The 5,939-nt window shown below is 35.7% G+C and overlaps 1 long non-coding RNA gene across 1 annotated transcript; it reads right to left on the bottom strand.

Annotated features, from left to right (window-relative positions):
• Positions 1 to 4,149: 4,149 nt before the first annotated feature.
• Positions 4,150 to 5,678, bottom strand: LOC140627778 (uncharacterized). The gene is made up of 3 exons (XR_012026384.1): positions 5,414 to 5,678; positions 5,154 to 5,241; positions 4,150 to 4,770 (listed from the first exon to the last, which is right to left on the bottom strand). It is a non-coding gene; the product is annotated as an uncharacterized lncRNA (long non-coding RNA).
• Between the last annotated feature and the right edge of the window lie 261 nt (positions 5,679 to 5,939).

Below are 5,939 nucleotides of genomic sequence, written 5' to 3'. Positions count from 1 at the left end.
TGTATATATTCACATTAGGAAAGAGTTTCAGTTATTTTAATGGCACTTTGTAACCTGTTACTTTCTTTTCGTAGAGGATTATGTAACTGAGGCAGGTTACAGCATTTTTCTTCAGTATCCTACAAATCAATAATAAAAAGCGTTGCTTAATAGGAAAGCACTTAAACATGAAGGCAGTGAATAATTGAAAATATCTATTTCTCTATTTCATTTCCCTTTTATCAGCCCAAGTTATGTAGTTAAGTTTAGAAAATATCTGGGGAGACTAGGAGAAGAAATACCATTTATAAATATGGAAAGTACTCATTTTTTTTCCTGACTAGTTGCTTCAGCAAAGTCAGGAGATCTAGCTGATAAGTAATCACAATATTCCTAAAACTAGAAAAATAATTTAAAAGAGATGTTTATTATGTTTGCAATGTATGTGAACGAATCATGTTATTGTTGAAACCATGTTATTGTTAATGCATAAAACATTTAAGAACAATTGAACTTTTAGGATTAACTTAAGATTTATATTTCAGATTCTTTTAGTCTTGTCAACTGAAGTGTTTGGGATATATTTTGTCTTACAACAGATAAGATCTTTGCTGTTTGGTAAATCTCATGTTTTTATAAAGCAGACTACTTTAAAATATGTAGCACCCAAAGCACCCAAGTGTTGATTAATAAGATTTAAAAGTAGCAAGTTTTCTGATCATGCACAACTTATAAAGGCTAATTGTAATAGCACCATTTGGGCAGCTATAGATAAAACCATGTCAGCATTTTTGTTATTAAATTCCAATCCTATTTCCATTAGTTATATCGGGAATGTCAGAGAGGAAGGAGCCCAGCTCTCTGAGACATCCAGGTATTGTGGAATTTGGGGCTGAGTCAGAGAGCCCGAAATACACTCCAGGCTCTGTCAATTACCCAGCCTTGTGACTTCTGACCCCATATTTCACCTTTCAGGATTCAAGATAGCCCTTTAAAATAAAAAATCCTTTTAAATAGGGTAATTAACATATTGCACTAAAGAGATATGTGTCTAAGGGCTCACCATCAGTCTATGCCTTAGAAATATATGCAATTATTATTATTAAGGGTTTTCCAAATCCTGTGACTTGAACAGTGCATTTTTGCCTCATACTTTTAGTGTAAATCTTTATAAGCTCTTTCTAGTCCCAATTACAGTTAGCTGGTAGGTAATGTTGTTCAGTGACTAAGTAACAGATGAATTAAAGGCTTTATTTAGTTGCTAACTTCCACTCAGTACTCAGTTTTTTTCAGCACTACTCATATGGGAATATAGTTACCTTAAGTAACTAAAAAAACAGTTGCTTTTGAGTAACATTCAAGGAATGGTAACTAAGGGTTTTGTGAGTGAGAGTGTTTTAAGCTGATTACTTGGTGTTTTGTTTTGTTTTGTTTAAATGCTCCTGAGTACTTAGGTGTTTCTGTTTTGGTTAACAACCATACACAAACAAAGGTTCACAAACAAACTTGTTGCTACCGCTTTAAACTGGGTCAATTGACCAAAAAGCTACTCTCTTCCTCTCTTCTGTCACTTTATTACCAAAAGCACAATGCATTTGAATAGTAAGTGTAATAGAGGACATAAGAATATAAAGATAATAGTTCTGTTTTGGAATTTGCTCATTGCAATAATTACTAACGTTCTTTAGGGGGAGGCAATCCCCTGTGTGTCACCACTAACACCGCATTTCCTTAGTGTTCTTGTATTTTGGCATAAATATATTTACACACATAAGAAGGGCATAGTGAGCGATGTGACTTTCCATAGATGTTTTTAAGTGACTAGATAATCAGGTGAAAAAGTAAGTTTTTAATATTTTGGTTAAGGTAAAATTGAAAAATGGAAAATTAACCCTTTAAATAAAAATAAATGTACACGGACTTAAACATGTTTTCTGCTAAAGAGCAACCTTCTCTTTCTAAATTCCCAGGGTCTTGCTTTTTATGTTAAGTACCCTTGATCCTTCTTTGTTTCAGATGAATTTGATCTTGCGCGTTTATCTGACTTCACTGATGCCTATAAATAGCCAGCATTTTCTTGGTTTCCTATATTTTTAAAATGCATATTCCTTTATGACTGATGGAAATGCTTTGGATTTGCTCAGGCAGATTTACAAAGGAATATTATGGGAATGTAGACAGGCTTGTTTATTTGACAAATTCTGCTAATCACCTTACAAATATGCTTTTAATTTTCACCCAGAGAATGCCACCCTGGAGTATCTTACACTGCAGACAGCATTCCATTACAGGCCAACCACATGGCTCAATGGACATTCCCTTGCTGCTTACCCTGACCATTGGCTTACAATGAAAAAACCTTAATTGACACACTTTTTTGGTTCCCATGTCTAGAAACAATATGCAGGTGGCAAAACTCTAAGACTCCTAAGGCTTTTAGCTTTACAGAAGGGATGACTGACTGGCCTGGCATTGCTTGCCTATCACACGATCTGAAATTACCAAGCAGTGAACTGTGGATAAAGCAGAGGGAGAAAGGAAAGCACTTTTAATATTTTTCCTCTGAAAATCTGCTCTTTCCTGTTTCATATTAAAACATTAAAAGTAATTTTTTTCATTACAAGCTATTCAAAGAGTGTGTTATAGTTGCCATGTTCATTATATAAAATACAACAAATGGCACTGAGCTATTTTGTTCATATAAGAGCTACAGATCTAAGAATATATATGTAAGAGTAAAATTAGGTTGTATTTTGTAATACTTCCTAAGTCAGGAAATAGTGTGTGGAGTTTGGACTCAGAAAAAAAAAAATGCAGTGGACTGTAAATTGTGATCATATAATTATAGACTATCACTCTTTCAATATGTTTGTTAATTATGTAGCTTACACTTTATGTGAATTATAATTATAAATAAATCACTGTATGAATAATCATAAAATTATTCATAGTGGTTTATTTTGTCATGGTCTGATCAAAGTGAACTAATTGGTAGGTTGTTGCCCTATCAACATTTACATGTAATACAACTGTGAATTAGTTTAGTGATCTTCATCATTTTCTGCCACAAAGTTCCCCTTCATAATTAAAAAAATTGGGAGGCCACTTGATCATAGTTATACTTTCAGTGTCAGTTGATTGAGCAAATGCATCATAATAATGATAATTATGAATATGATCATTCTTTTAAAATGAATTTGTGTATACTTTCAGTATCACTTGATTGAGCAAATGCATCATAATAATAATGATAATTATGAATGTGATCATTCTTTTAAAATGAATTTGCGTATAGTCACAACAAGATCTATTTATATTTTTGAAATACATTATTTATTTATACAAAATTTGGTATATATTCTAGATTCTAGACCTCTTAGAGTAACTCCTGCAGCTCTGATAAATAAAAGGCCTATATGTCTATACCCAAAATACTTGCATATGCACATGCATCATGTTATCTTACATACAAAACAAAAGGCAAGTACATATGATGGTGAAATGTGGGTCAAAGGAATTAGATTTTTTGGATATGCAGATTTGGAGGATCTAATTTTCGAAGAATATATATTTAAAATTTCAACACAGGTAAATTCACTTTTAAATTTTAAAGTTGAACTATTGTAGCATAAAAGTGTCTGATATTATGGAATAATTACATTTTAAAATATAAAATAAACATTCTTTTTATTTGTAGTCAAATGGAAATGAATTATTATTTTTTTAAAAAATTTTATTTATCTATTCATGAGAGACACAGAGAGAAAGAGAGGCAGAGACATAGGCAGGGGGAGAAGCAGGCTCCATGCAGGGAGCCCCACGTGGGACTCGATCCCGGGTGCCCAGGATCATACCCCGGGCTGAAGGTGGCGCTATACCGCTGGGCCACCGGGGCTGCCTGGAAATGAATTATTATAAATGTAGCCAGAGCTGATTACGGTAGTGTCATACAAATCTAATAAAATTATATAAAGTGTAGAAGTATAGGGATGCCCCATTATGTCATTTTAGCCAACAAAGAAATTTTATTTTTTTTTAATTTATTTTTATTGGTGTTCAATTTACTAACATACAGAATAACCCCCAGTGCCCGTCACCCATTCACTCCCACCCCCCGCCCTCCTCCCCTTCTACCACCCCTAGTTTTAAACCAGAGGAATGAAATTGTTTCCAAGATCTCACAAATTTGTTTGCTCTCTCATGATGTGTGATTCCACTTTTCAGATATGATACAAGTCCTCGATTGAGTATTTTAGTTATGTAGCAATGTGCCCTGACGTAAGTTTTTTTTTTTTTAGTAGTGTGAAGTTTAGGATAAATAATTGTTCCTGTTGAAGTTGATTGTAGTGTATATAATCTTTCGGCCTCTATCTCACTTAATTAACTCACAATCGCTCACCACTTAGAATCTGTGGATATTATCTTTTCTTTATGGACACCGTACATTCTTGACATCATTTGATATCTGGAGACACAATACAGGGAAATTTGGGAAAATAGGTCACTCGTGGGACCTCCTTGCTTTTCCATACTGTCCTCTTTCCCATTAACTTTGTATCTCCCTACCTGCAAGGGATTGCTCTTCTTTGGAGCCCCTCCTTTTCCTTGGCTTTCCCACACATCCTGCAATGAACGTCTCTGGCTTTTAGGATTGCCGTCAGTGTTGTGTGCTGCCTTCTTGCTTCCAAAGTCATCCACCTAGAGCTCTTATCGAAATATCTTTTAACCACATTTGATCCCACTTTGAAGAGATGGAATTCTATACTTCACTTCTTCATCAACAGGGTCACTCTGTTTACATAGATGATGATAATGAACCAATTTGTGATTAATGATGGCAATATTATTTATATTTGGTTTGCTGAGCTACCACCACACACTACTAAGTCAAGGAGATACAGCCATATGTATCTATGATTTTTAGTAAGATGTCTAACATATGAGCCATTATTAATATGCTAAAGGAAAAGGTTGGGGATAATAGGTTTTGCCTATTCACAGTATGATAGTGACATTTGGAGAAAATATGCCATTAATTTTTTTTTCTGACCCAGAAAACAATGGCTTCAGTAGATTGCATTGTAGCTGATAAGGTGGAGAGGGGGCATCCCCTTATTCTGGTTGGATCTTGCAGTGCCCTCTTGTCTTCCTAAGTAGGCAGCTGCCGAACATACCTGTTTGAAGAAATGACACTGGCTATGGGTACCACGATGTTCCCAGCCTCTTGCCAACTTTATTTCAGAAGGAACACAGTCAGAGGAGCTAAACACAGCAGTAAAAATGGAAAGCTGAGAGACTTAAAATGGTATCAGCTATTTTGTGTAAACAAAGCTTCATGTGGCCAAGGGAGAAAATTTGAATGTAACAAATGAATCCAGTGGCTCTCAGTGCTTGGCTTTTGAATACCCCTGTTAAAGCCCCTAATTGTTCTCACCATGCCTGAACTCCTGAATGGTACTCAAGAGGTTTCCAGTGCCACAGTGTGTAGAGTAAATGCATTCAAGGGGTCTCTGGGGGATTTGGACTCTGCTGCTTTTCCTTGTCGGGGTTCTCCTCCAGGCCCATAATAACACAGTCACAGAGCAAGCCGCTCACGTCAGTGGGTGTGCTCGTCATCGCAGTGAGTGAACAGTTTAGCTTAGCTCCGGGAGGCCAGTGTTTTATACTTCCGGGGCACAGCACTGTGCACAGCTCATAGGTCACCAGTACCTCATTGTGACATGGACTAATGCTGGAGCATTTAGTGACAACAGATCAGCTTCAGGTCAGAGTTCTCCTAAACCCATGATGTATCTGGTAAAGCAAGAAAAAAAATAAAAAATAAAAACCTGCTGAGTTGGGAAAGCCAAAAAGGAAAACTGAGTAATAAAGAGAAAGGGTTAGTATTAGTAGTTTGTGATCTACAAATAGACAGGGAGCAAAAATGGCTGACCCTTCTTTCCTCATTCCCTTCCTTCCTT

The sequence above is a fragment of the Canis lupus genome, chromosome X, assembly GCF_048164855.1.
Source record: "Canis lupus baileyi chromosome X, mCanLup2.hap1, whole genome shotgun sequence".
Classification (NCBI taxonomy): Eukaryota; Metazoa; Chordata; class Mammalia; order Carnivora; family Canidae; genus Canis; species Canis lupus.
This window is presented reverse-complemented; position numbering and strand designations above follow the sequence as displayed.